General features: G+C 47.3%; 7 non-coding genes across 7 annotated transcripts; all 7 read left to right on the forward strand.

The window, feature by feature from the left end:
* The first annotated feature begins 947 nt into the window (after positions 1 to 947).
* Positions 948 to 1,111, forward strand: LOC134988091 (U1 spliceosomal RNA). Its single transcript, XR_010193619.1, has one exon. It is a non-coding gene; the product is annotated as a U1 spliceosomal RNA (small nuclear RNA).
* A 152-nt stretch (positions 1,112 to 1,263) lies between these two features.
* On the forward strand, positions 1,264 to 1,426 carry LOC134988013 (U1 spliceosomal RNA). Its single transcript, XR_010193552.1, has one exon. It is a non-coding gene; the product is annotated as a U1 spliceosomal RNA (small nuclear RNA).
* Positions 1,427 to 2,100: 674 nt separating this feature from the next.
* Positions 2,101 to 2,264, forward strand: LOC134987974 (U1 spliceosomal RNA). The gene has a single exon (XR_010193514.1). It is a non-coding gene; the product is annotated as a U1 spliceosomal RNA (small nuclear RNA).
* A 152-nt stretch (positions 2,265 to 2,416) lies between these two features.
* Positions 2,417 to 2,579, forward strand: LOC134988005 (U1 spliceosomal RNA). Its single transcript, XR_010193545.1, has one exon. It is a non-coding gene; the product is annotated as a U1 spliceosomal RNA (small nuclear RNA).
* A 655-nt stretch (positions 2,580 to 3,234) lies between these two features.
* Positions 3,235 to 3,398, forward strand: LOC134987975 (U1 spliceosomal RNA). Its single transcript, XR_010193515.1, has one exon. It is a non-coding gene; the product is annotated as a U1 spliceosomal RNA (small nuclear RNA).
* Positions 3,399 to 3,550: 152 nt separating this feature from the next.
* On the forward strand, positions 3,551 to 3,713 carry LOC134988046 (U1 spliceosomal RNA). The gene has a single exon (XR_010193578.1). It is a non-coding gene; the product is annotated as a U1 spliceosomal RNA (small nuclear RNA).
* Positions 3,714 to 4,387: 674 nt separating this feature from the next.
* On the forward strand, positions 4,388 to 4,550 carry LOC134987976 (U1 spliceosomal RNA). Its single transcript, XR_010193516.1, has one exon. It is a non-coding gene; the product is annotated as a U1 spliceosomal RNA (small nuclear RNA).
* The last annotated feature ends 8,582 nt before the right edge of the window (positions 4,551 to 13,132 follow it).

Genomic DNA, 13,132 nt, shown 5'->3' on the forward strand with positions numbered 1-13,132 from the left:
GACACACATCAGGAGATGCAGCATATCGGAGGTCTTCGATGCCTTTCCAGCAAATGCACACCACCTGCTGCTGGTCTGGACACAAAACAATGCCCACAATCGAAGTCCCAAAATGCCCAACTACAGGATTCATGTAAGTAGTGAATTTAGGAATGAATTTAGAAGTAGGAAATTAAGTTAGTTCACAAGTACATTCAAATTCAGATCTAAAGACTAAACACAAAACACAAAATAAGACTCCACAGAGCAATTATCAGGTGTCTTTATCAATTGTTGCATTTAAAAAATCAAGCAATTAGGGAACACAATGTTGCGACAATCTAACCCTATTTGCAAAATAGTACTAAATAAGTTTGTCGATGTAAGACATTTGCAAAGGCGCAAACAAAACACGCTGGAAGATGCAACTGAATCTGTTTTTGGAGGTTAGAATAGATGCAGGATCAAGTAGCTCAATGGGTAGGGTGTTTGATTAGAATTCAACAGGTTATAGGTTTGAATCCTGGGTATGATAGTTTGAGGTGTTATTTAATAAAGCATGTTTATATATTAGTCACACATGGCTTACTTGTACAAATGGCATGTCACCAGTTAGTGCTGACTGCTGATATGCCATTTGCACAAACATGCCATGTGTGACTGTATATGCATTTAAGGAGTGCACCCCGGCAATACCACAAACCATTGAGTGCCAAGTATACTAGATATATCTTCATATCTCATGTGCTTTCTCTGAGACCAATCTTGTTATGCCCCTTCCCCAGAAGGCATGCACCTTTTGTCCATATTGCAAAAATGGGGAGGGGGGGGCATATAATTATCTGTCACAGGGCACCAAAAAGTCTAGTTATGGCTCTGGTATGCATTATGTAATCTGGCAGACCATCTCTCCTTTACTTGACAGAGATGTGCCTGAGCAGCGGCCCTCCCCAGCCCTATCCCAAATCATACTTATTTTGCATAGGAGATACCATGGTCATGAAGATTGTTCTCCCAGGGTGAGGTTCATTCATTGCATTCTGGGTATGCTGACCCCTGTGATTTCCCCAAATGTGGGAAACTCGACTGCATTATTTGTGGTAGTGGAGGACTGTGTTTGTGCTTTCCTCTGGTCAGCTCTGGTAAAAGTCAGATTTCTTTGTCTCAGATCTTCCTCTAGCCTTGTTCTTCTTTCGAGAATTCCCTTGTGCTGCCTCAGTTGGATCTCCTTCACTTGACAGGGGGGTACCCGAGCAGCGACCCTCCCCAGCTCTAGCCCAACTCCTACTTACCTGCCAGGTGAGATACTATGATCATGAAGGTGCTTCTCCCAGGGCAAGGCTCACCCATTGCACTCTGGGTGTGCTGCTCCTGCGATTTCCCCAAATGTGGGAAACTTGACTGCATAATTTGTGTTTCCCCTGGTCGGCTCTCGTATAATTCAGATCTCTTTGTCTCAGGTCTCTCTCCAGCCTAGTTTGCTGTCTGTTTCCACTTCTTTTTTCTTGAGCCCCTCCCTTTTATACCCTTGTGCACTATCCTGACTTCTCCTCCTGTCTGCTTACTTTGTGCCTTCCAATGCACAATGCAAACTACAGGTAGTGCTGCAGGGCCCACAACCTTTTACTTGCCTTACAGAGCAGCTCTGGAGCTGTTACAGTGCCCAGCTGCTGCAAGAAATCAGCTTGTATGCTTCAGGGGCTGGGGCATAGCCAACATGAGCCCCACACCGAAGGAGGGTGGAGGTGTTTAATGCGAACTAGGGGTCATCCAAGCGCCGCAAAAGGCCGCCATGCCCTGCACGCCCCTTTTCTCTTTTCATATGCAGATGAGGGTTGAAGCCAACTTTGACCCACTGCTTGGATGACATCACCATATGCAAATCCATCTGCGGCAGGCCTTCCCCCAGGAATGCTTGCACTAGTTGTTGCATTTGGTTTGTTGTTTGGGGGTGCTTCAGTATTAGGCAGCCTTCTGCCCTCCCATGTTCATCTGAAAATATGTGTTCTCCCTGCAGTTGTTGTCCCCAGATGAGAGTTCCCTTGTGCTGCCTCAGTTGAATCTCCTTTACTTGACAGAGATGTGCCTGAGCAGCGGCCCTCCCCAGCCCTATTCCAAATCATACTTATTTTGCATAGGAGATACCATGGTCATGAAGATTATTCTCCCAGGGTGAGGTTCATTCATTGCATTCTGGGTATGCTGACCCCTGTGATTTCCCCAAATGTGGGTAACTCGACTGCATTATTTGTGGTAGTGGGGGACTGTGTTTGTGTTTTCCTCTGGTCAGCTCTGGTAAAAGTCAGATTTCTTTGTCTCAGATCTTCCTCTAGCCTTGTTCTTCTTTCGAGAGTTCCCTTGTGCTGCCTCAGTTGGATCTCCTTCACTTGACAGGGGGGTGCCCGAGCAGCGACCCTCCCCAGCTCAAGCCCAACTCCTACTTACCTGCCAGGTGAGATACTATGATCATGAAGGTGCTTCTCCCAGGGCAAGGCTCACCCATTGCACTCTGGGTGTGCTGCCCCTGCGATTTCCCCAAATGTGGGAAACTTGACTGCATAATTTGTGTTTCCCCTGGTCGGCTCTCGTATAATTCAGATCTCTTTGTCTCAGGTCTCTCTCCAGCCTAGTTTGCTGTCTGTTTCCACTTCTTTTTTCTTCAGCCCCTCCCTTTTATACCCTTGTGCACTATCCTGACTTCTCCTCCTGTCTGCTTACTTTGTGCCTTCCAATGCACAATGCAAACTACACACCCTTTTACTTGCCTTACAGAGCAGCTCTGGAGCTGTTACAGTGCCAAGCTGCTGTAAGAAATCAGCTTGAATGCTTCAGGGGCTAGGGCATTGTCAACATGAGCCCCACACCAAAGGAGGGTGGAGGTGTTTAATGCGAACTAGGGGTCATCCAAGCGCCGCAAAAGGCCGCCATGCCCTGCACGCCCCTTTTCTCTTTTCATATGCAGATGAGGGTTGAAGCCAACTTTGACCCACTGCTTGGATGACATCACCATATGCAAATCCATCTGCTGCAGGCCTTCCCCCCGGAATGCTTGCACTAGTTGTTGCATTTGGTTTGTTGTTTGGGGGTGCTTCAGTATTAGGCAGCCTTCTGCCCTCCCATGTTCATCTGAAAATATGTGTTCTCCCTGCAGTTGTTGTCCCCAGATGAGAGTTCCCTTGTGCTGCCTCAGTTGAATCTCCATTACTTGACAGAGATGTGCCTGAGCAGCGGCCCTCCCCAGCCCTATCCCAAATCATACTTATTTTGCATAGGCGATACCATGGTCATGAAGATTGTTCTCCCAGGGTGAGGTTCATTCATTGCATTCTGGGTATGCTGACCCCTGTGATTTCCCCAAATGTGGGAAACTCGACTGCATTATTTGTTGTAGTGGGGGACTGTGTTTGTGTTTTCCTCTGGTCAGCTCTGGTAAAAGTCAGATTTCTTTGTCTCAGATCTTCCTCTAGCCTTGTTCTTCTTTCGAGAGTTCCCTTGTGCTGCCTCAGTTGGATCTCCTTCACTTGACAGGGGGGTGCCCGAGCAGCGACCCTCCCCAGCTCTAGCCCAACTCCTACTTACCTGCCAGGTGAGATACTATGATCATGAAGGTGCTTCTCCCAGGGCAAGGCTCACCCATTGTACTCTGGGTGTGCTGCCCCTGCGATTTCCCCAAATGTGGGAAACTTGACTGCAGAATTTGTGTTTCCCCTGGTCAGCTCTCGTATAATTCAGATCTCTTTGTCTCAGGTCTCTCTCCAGCCTAGTTTGCTGTCTGTTTCCACTTCTTTTTTCTTGAGCCCCTCCCTTTTATACCCTTGTGCACTATCCTGACTTCTCCTCCTGTCTGCTTACTTTGTGCCTTCCAATGCACAATGCAAACTACAGGTAGTGCTGCAGGGCCCACACCCTTTTACTTGCCTTACAGAGCAGCTCTGGAGCTGTTACAGTGCCAAGCTGCTGTAAGAAATAAGCTTGAATGCTTCAGAGGCTGGGGCATTGTCAACATGAGCCCCACACCAAAGGAGGGTGGAGGTGTTTAATGCGAACTAGGGGTCATCCAAGCGCCGCAAAAGGCCGCCATGCCCTGCACGCCCCTTTTCTCTTTTCATATGCAGATGAGGGTTCCAGCCAACTTTGGCCCACTGCTTGGATGACATCACCATATGCAAATCCGTCTTCTGCAGAACTTCCCCCAGGAATGCTTGTACTAGTTGTTGCATTTGGTTTGTTGTTTGGGGGTGCTTCAGTATTAGGCAGCCTTCTGCCCTCCCATGTTCATCTGAAAATATGTGTTCTCCCTGCAGTTGTTGTCCCCAGATGAGAGTTCCCTTGTGCTGCCTCAGTTGAATCTCCTATACTTGACAGAGATGTGCCTGAGCAGCGGCCCTCCCCAGCCCTATCCCAAATCATACTTATTTTGCATAGGCGATACCATGGTCATGAAGATTGTTCTCCCAGGGTGAGGTTCATTCATTGCATTCTGGGTATGCTGACCCCTGTGATTTCCAAAATGTGGGAAACTCGACTGCATTATTTGTGGTAGTGGGGGACTGTGTTTGTGCTTTCCTCTGGTCAGCTCTGGTAAAAGTCAGATTTCTTTGTCTCAGATCTTCCTCTAGCCTTGTTCTTCTTTCGAGAGTTCCCTTGTGCTGCCTCAGTTGGATCTCCTTCACTTCACAGGGGGTGCCCGAGCAGCAATCCTCCACAGCTCTGGCCCAACTCCTACTTACCTGCCAGGTGAGATACTATGATCTTCACTGTTAGGGCAATCAGGATGTGGAATTCCCTGCCAGGGAAGGTGGTAATGGCGGACTCTGTAATTGGATTTAAAAAAGGAATGGATACATTTCTGAATGAAAAAGCTATCCAAGTTTATAATACTTAAAATATCAACATGGTTAATCCGGGGGTAACATGAGTTGTAGTAGCTAACTAGTCATAATACATTATTAAGCAAGTATGTAGAATCATCACAACTTAAAACAGGTTGAACACGATGGGCAATTTGCCTCTATTCAACCTCAAAAACTATGTTACTATATGTTACTATATTACTATGTTACTGTAGTATACAGAACACCACAATGCAATGAGCAGTGATAGTGAGCACTGATGAGGATACTAGAACTGACACTGAGCAGCAAGATGCAGCACTGGACTATTAGTAATGTACTGTAGTATGCTGAGCACAACAATGCAGCACAAGACAATGAGCAGTGATACTGAGCACTGATGAGGATACTACTGAGAACTGACACTGAGCAGGAGAGACACACTACTAGTATTACTGAGCAGCAATAAGTATCCACTGATACTGAGCACTGATATTGAGATTTCCACTGAGAGAACATAGCCACGTCCTCTCCGCTCTCTCTTCAATGCACGAGTAAAAATGGCGGCAACGCGCAGCTCTTTATATGGAATCCGAATCTCGCGAGAATCCGACAGCGGGATGATGACATTTTCCCTTGTTCATAGAATTTGGGAGTCATTTTGATCCCAAAGTATTATTAACCTCAATAACCATAATTTCCACTCATTTTCAGTCTATTCTTAACACCTTACACCTCACAATATTATTTTTAGTCCTAAAATTTGCACCGAGGTCGCTGGATGACTAAGCTCAGCGACCCAAGTGGCCGACACAAACACCTGGCCCATCTAGGAGTGGCACTGCAGTGTCACGCAGGATAGCCCTTCCAAAAAACACTCCCCAAACAGCACATGACGCAAAGAAAAAAAGAGGCGCAATGAGGTAGCTGTGTGACTAAGCTCAGCGACCCAAGTGGCCGACACAAACACCTGGCCCATCTAGGAGTGGCACTGCAGTGTCACGCAGGATGGCCCTTCCAAAAAACACTCCCCAAACAGCACATGACGCAAAGAAAAAAAGAGGCGCAATGAGGTAGCTGTGTGACTAAGCTCAGCGACCCAAGTGGCCGACACAAACACCTGGCCCATCTAGGAGTGGCACTGCAGTGTCACGCAGGATGGCCCTTCCAAAAACACTCCCCAAACAGCACATGACGCAAAGAAAAAAAGAGGCGCAATGAGGTAGCTGTGTGACTAAGCTCAGCGACCCAAGTGGCCGACACAAACACCTGGCCCATCTAGGAGTGGCACTGCAGTGTCACGCAGGATGGCCCTTCCAAAAAACACTCCCCAAACAGCACATGACGCAAAGAAAAAAAGAGGCGCAATGAGGTAGCTGTGTGACTAAGCTCAGCGACCCAAGTGGCCGACACAAACACCTGGCCCATCTAGGAGTGTCACTGCAGTGTCACGCAGGATGGCCCTTCCAAAAAACACTCCCCAAACAGCACATGACGCAAAGAAAAAAAGAGGCGCAATGAGGTAGCTGTGTGACTAAGCTCAGCGACCCAAGTGGCCGACACAAACACCTGGCCCATCTAGGAGTGGCACTGCAGTGTCACGCAGGATGGCCCTTCCAAAAAACACTCCCCAAACAGCACATGACGCAAAGAAAAATGAAAGAAAAAAGAGGTGCAAGATGGAATTGTCCTTGGGCCCTCCCACCCACCCTTATGTTGTATAAACAGGACATGCACACTTTAACCAACCCATCATTTCAGTGACAGGGTCTGCCACACGACTGTGACTGAAATGACGGGTTGGTTTGGACCCCCACCAAAAAAGAAGCAATTAATCTCTCCTTGCACAAACTGGCTCTACAGAGGCAAGATGTCCACCTCATCATCATCCTCCGATTCATCACCGTGTACATCCCCCTCCTCACAGATTATCAATTCGTCCCCACTGGAATCTACCATCTCAGCTCCCTGTGTACTTTGTGGAGGCAATTGCTGCTGGTCAATGTCTCCACGGAGCAATTGATTATAATTCATTTTAATGAACATCATCTTCTCCACATTTTCTGGAAGTAACCTCGTACGCCGATTGCTGACAAGGTGAGCGGCGGCACTAAACACTCTTTCGGAGTACTACTTGTGGGAGGGCAACTTAGGTAGAATAAAGCCAGTTTGTGCAAGGGCCTCCAAATTGCCTCTTTTTCCTGCCAGTATACGTACGGACTGTCTGACGTGCCTACTTGGATGCGGTCACTCATATAATCCTCCACCATTCTTTCAATGGTGAGAGAATCATATGCAGTGACAGTAGACGTCATGTCCGTAATCGTTGGCAGGTCCTTCAGTCCGAACCAGATGTCAGCATCAGCAGTCGCTCCAGACTGCCCTGCATCACCGCCAGCGGGTGGACTCGGAATTCTGAGCCTTTTCCTCGCACCCCCAATTGCGGGAGAATGTGAAGGAGGAGCTGTTGACCGATCAAGTTCCACTTGACTTGATAATTTTCTCACCAGCAGGTCTTTGAACCCCTGCAGACTTGTGTCTGCCGGAAAGAGAGATACAACGTAGGTTTTAAATCTAGGATCGAGCACGGTGGCCAAAATGTAGTGCTCTGATTTCAACAGATTGACCACCCGTGAATCCTGGTTAAGCGAATGAAGGGCTCCATCCACAAGTCCCACATGCCTAGCGGAATCGCTCTGTCTTAGCTCCTCCTTCAATGTCTCCAGCTTCTTCTGCAAAAGCCTGATGACGGGAATGACCTGACTCAGGCTGGCAGTGTCTGAACTGACTTCACGTGTGGCAAGTTCAAAAGGTTGCAGAACCTTGCACAACGTTGAAATCATTCTCCACTGCGCTTGAGACAGGTGCATTCCACCTCCTATATCGTGGTTAGATGTATAGGCTTGAATGGCCTTTTGCTGCTCCTCCATCCTCTGAAGCATATAGAGGGTTGAATTCCACCTCGTTACCACTTCTTGCTTCAGATGATGGCAGGGCAGGTTCAGGCGTTTTTGGTGTTGCTCCAGTCTTCTGTACGTGGTGCCTGTACGCCGAAAGTGTCCCGCAATTCTTCTGGCCACCGACAGCATCTCTTGCACACCCCTGTCGTTTTTTAAATAATTCTGCACCACCAAATTCAAGGTATGTGCAAAACATGGGACGTGCTGGAATTTGCCCAGATATAATGCACGCACAATATTGCTGGCGCTGTCCGATGCCACAAATCCACAGGAGAGTCCAATTGGGGTAAGCCATTTTGCGATGATCTTCCTCAGTTGCCGTAAGAGGTTTTCAGCTGTGTGCGTATTCTGGAAAGCGGTGATACAAAGCGTAGCCTGCCTAGGAAAGAGTTGGCGTTTGCGAGATGCTGCTACTGGTGCCGCCGCTGCTGTTCTTGCGGCGGGAGTCAATACATCTACCCAGTGGGCTGTCACAGTCATATAGTCCTGAGTCTGCCCTGCCCCACTTGTCCACATGTCCGTGGTTAAGTGGACATTGGGTACAACTGCATTTTTTAGGACACTGGTGAGTCTTTTTCTGAGGTCTGTGTACATTTTCGGTATCGCCTGCCTAGAGAAATGGAACCTAGATGGTATTTGGTACCGGGGACACAGTACCTCAATCAAGTCTATAGTTGGCTCTGAAGTAATGATGGATACCGGAACCACGTTTCTCACCGCCCAGGATGCCAAGGCCTCAGTTATCCGCTTTGCAGCAGGATGACTGCTGTGATATTTCATCTTCCTTGCAAAGGACTGTTGGACAGTCAATCGCTTGGTGGAAGTAGTAAAAGTGGTCTTACGACTTCCCCTCTGGGATGACCATCGACTCCCAGCAGCAACAACAGCAGCGCCAGCAGCAGTAGGCGTTACACTCAAGGATGCATCGGAGGAATCCCAGGCAGGAGAGAACTCGTCAGAATTGCCAGTGACATGGCCTGCAGGACTATTGGCATTCCTGGGGAAGGAGGAAATTGACACTGAGGGAGTTGGTGGGGTGGTTTGCGTGAGCTTGGTTACAAGAGGAAGGGATTTACTGGTCAGTGGACTGCTTCCGCTGTCGCCTAAAGTTTTTGAACTTGTCACTGACTTATGATGAATGCGCTGCAGGTGACGTATAAGGGAGGATGTTCCGAGGTGGTTAACGTCCTTACCCCTACTTATTACAGCTTGACAAAGGCAACACACGGCTTGACACCTGTTGTTCGCATTTCTGTTGAAATACTTCCACACCGAAGAGCATTTTTTTTTGGTATTTTCACCAGGCATGTCAATGGCCATATTCCTCCCACGGACAACAGGTGTCTCCCCGGGTGCCTGACTTAAACAAACCACCTCACCTCCCCAGCGCCAGCAACACCCATATCCTCCTCATCCTGGTGTACTTCAACACTGACATCTTCAATCTGACTATCAGGAACTGGACTGCGGGTGCTCCTTCCAGCACTTGCAGGGGGTGTGCAAATGGTGGAAGGTGCATGCTCTTCACGTCCAGTGTTGGGAAGGTCAGGCATCGCAACTGACACAATTGGACTCTCCTTGTGGATTTGTGATTTTGAAGAACGCACAGTTCTTTGCTGTGCTTTTGCCAGCTTAAGTCTTTTCATTTTTCTAGCGAGAGGCTGAGTGCTTCCATCCTCATGTGAAGCTGAACCACTAGCCATGAACATAGGCCAGGGCCTCAGCCGTTCCTTGCCACTCCGTGTGGTAAATGGCATATTGGCAAGTTTACGCTTCTCCTCCGACGATTTTTATTTAGATTTTTGAGTCCTTTTTTTACTGATCTTTTGTGTTTTGAATTTTACATGCTCTGTACTATGACATTGGGCATCGGCCTCGGCAGACGACGTTGATGGAATTTCATCGTCTCGGCCATGACTAGTGGCAGCAGCTTCAGCACGAGGTGGAAGTGGATCTTGATCTTTCCCTATTTTTGGAACCTCAACATTTTTGTTCTCCATATTTTAATAGGCACAACTAAAAGGCACCTCAGGTAAACAATGGAGATGGATGGATACTAGTATACTTATGGATGACGAGTGACTGACGACACAGAGGTAGCTACAGCCGTGGACTACCGTACTGCGTCTGCTAGTATAGAGATGATAATTAATGATATAAAAAAAATATATATATAACTACTGTAGGTATATATTATATAATGACGGACCTGGTGGACACTGTCAGCAGACTGCTAAACTACTAGTATGAAGAAGATAGAAAAAAAACTTCACCACAGGTAGGTATACAATTATGGACGAGTGACGACACAGAGGTAGGTACAGCCGTGGACTACCGTACTGCGTCTGCTAGTATAGATAATATACTAAATATATTACTACTGTAGGTATATAATATAATGACGGACCTGGTGGACACTGTCAGCAGACTCCTAAACTACTAGTATGAAGAAGATAGAAAAAAAACCCCACCACAGGTAGGTAGGTATACAATTATGGACGAGCACTGACGACACAGAGATAGCCACAGCCGTGGCCTACCGTACTGCGTCTGCTAGCATAGATAATATACTAAATATATTACTACTGTAGGTATATAATATAATGACGGACCTGGTGGACACTGTCAGCAGACTGCTAAACTACTAGTATGAAGAAGATAGAAAAAAAAAACCCACCACAGGTAGGTATACAATTATGGACGAGTGACGACACAGAGGTAGGTACAGCCGTGGACTACAGTACTGCGTCTGCTAGTATAGATAATATACTAAATATATTACTACTGTAGGTATATAATATAATGACGGACCTGGTGGACACTGTCAGCAGACTCCTAAACTACTAGTATGAAGAAGATAGAAAAAAAAACCCCACCACAGTTAGGTATACAATTATGGACGAGTGACGACACAGAGGTAGGTACAGCCGTGGACTACCGTACTGCGTCTGCTAGTATAGATAATATACTAAATATATTACTACTGTAGGTATATAATATAATGACGGACCTGGTGGACACTGTCAGCAGACTCCTAAACTACTAGTATGAAGAAGATAGAAAAAAAAACCCCACCACAGGTAGGTATACAATTATGGACGAGCACTGACGACACAGAGATAGCCACAGCCGTGGACTACCGTACTGCGTCTGCTAGTATAGATAATATAATAAATATATTACTACTGTAGGTATATAATATAATGATGGACCTGGTGGACACTGTCAGCAGACTCCTAAACTACTAGTATGAAGAAGATAGAAAAAAAAAACCCACCACAGGTAGGTAGGTATACAATTATGGACGAGCACTGACGACACAGAGATAGCCACAGCCGTGGACTACCGTACTGCGTCTGCTAATATAGAGATGATAAAGATGATAGAGATGAAAAAAAAATATAACACTACTGCAGGTAAATATTTATATAATATAATGTATGACGGACCTGCTGGACACTGTCAGCAGAATGCGTTTATAGAATAAAAAAAAAAAACACCACAGGAGTGTTTAACTTTTTCAGGCAGACAATATACTGGTGGTCACACTGGCAGCAAAAGTGTGCACTGTACTCCTGCTATAACTGCTCCCCAGTCTCCCCCACAATTAAGCTGTGTGAGCAGTGAGTACTCAGCACAGTCAGATATACATAGATGATATATCATGCAGCACACTGAGGCTGAGCACATATATGGTATGTGTATCGTTTTTTTTCAGGCAGAGAACGGATTATAAATAATAAAACTGGTGGTCACTATCAGCAAAACTCTGCACTACTGAGTACTCCTGACAAGTTCAACTGCTCCCCAAATTAGTAGTAAATCAAATGTCACTCGTCTCTATCTTCTAATCTAAACGGAGAGGACGCCAGCCACGTCCTCTCCCTATCAATCTCAATGCACGTGTGAAAATGGCGGCGACGCGCGGCTCCTTATATAGAATCCGAGTCTCGTGAGAATCCGACAGCGGGATGATGACGTTCGGGCGCGCTCGGGTTAACCGAGCAAGGCGGGAGGATCCGAGTCTGCTCGGACCCGTGCAAAAAAGGGTGAAGTTCGGGCGGGTTCGGATTCCGAGGAACCGAACCCGCTCATCTCTAATGGCCACCCAGCATGACGCCTCCCTTCTTGACCATGCTGTAATTGCAGTCGCACTGCAGTTCAGCGTGATCATAAAAAATGGTGTAGCCTCCTGCTGGTGCAGACTGTATGTGCGCGCAGGAAGCCGCCACCATTTTTGTGATCACAGCGGCTGAATGTGATGTCATACAGCCGCTGTGACCACGCCCCCTGTGTCTCCTCCATTGCAGACCCCATTTTGAAGCCTTGCCCCCGCACCGCTCCATCCCTGACTTGGAAATGGAGTGTTGCTGACCCCCCTCTCCCCCCCTGCCCCGATTGACAGGCAGAGGCGATCGCATTCTCTGCGGGGTGCCGCAGAAAATGCAGGCACATGCGTATGCTCTTAGCAATTTTTGCAGTTGGATCGCTTATTGTGATTGCAATCCAACCTGAATCAGGCCCTATTACCTATCACAATGCGCTGCGGGCAGTACAAAATTGGTTTAATATAGGAGAAAAACCCCCAGACCTGTGCTCCTTAACTGTACCTGGTGGCTAGTGGAGCGGCTGCCCAGTAATCAGTGTCCACGCCAGTGCGCACACGGTCCACCCCCTACGGCCACGCTCCCCTTCATCAGCGGCCTCGTGATCCGGAAGGGCGGTGTGTGTGTGACTGACCTTAGGAAGAAACCGGAGCCTCCGCTGCAGTGACCCAGCAACCAGGGCACGGGAGTATACAGCGCCGCTGGGAGTGATGAAGCTGCAGTAAAGATGTCTATTAGACCTAGCCTGCTGCAGCCCTTGTAGATTCTCATAAAACAAGTTCTTCTTTTCTTGTCAAAATTAATAGCTAAGAATAGGCTGCCTGAGGCAGGCCCCTGTTAAGTGGCCTGCTACTGAAGGCACCAACTACAAACTGAGCTCCCTGTTCATGGAAGCGGGGTTATAGAGGAGAATGCACTGAGCTTCTTGGGAACAGTCAAAAGCTTTGAGCCGGTTGGTGCCTCAGATCAAGATCCTACTCTACACCCCAATGTGAATCCTTGTGGAGTCCAGTGTACCCCACAGAAGAAATTAATGTGTCACACCCATTGGCAGCAACCTTAGAATAGCTGCTGACGGGCACAATTGAGAAAGGAAGGGGGGGGACACATTTGAATCCAACACATAGATGCAATTCAAATATGTAATTTGTACCTTCCTATTTTAAAATATAATGGATGAACCTCACCCTGTGAGAACAATCTTCATGATCAAGAGATCTCATTTGCAAAATAAGTATGAGTTGGGATAGGGCTG

The sequence above is a fragment of the Pseudophryne corroboree genome, unplaced genomic scaffold (genome assembly GCF_028390025.1).
Source record: "Pseudophryne corroboree isolate aPseCor3 unplaced genomic scaffold, aPseCor3.hap2 scaffold_1023, whole genome shotgun sequence".
Lineage (NCBI taxonomy): Eukaryota > Metazoa > Chordata > Amphibia > Anura > Myobatrachidae > Pseudophryne > Pseudophryne corroboree.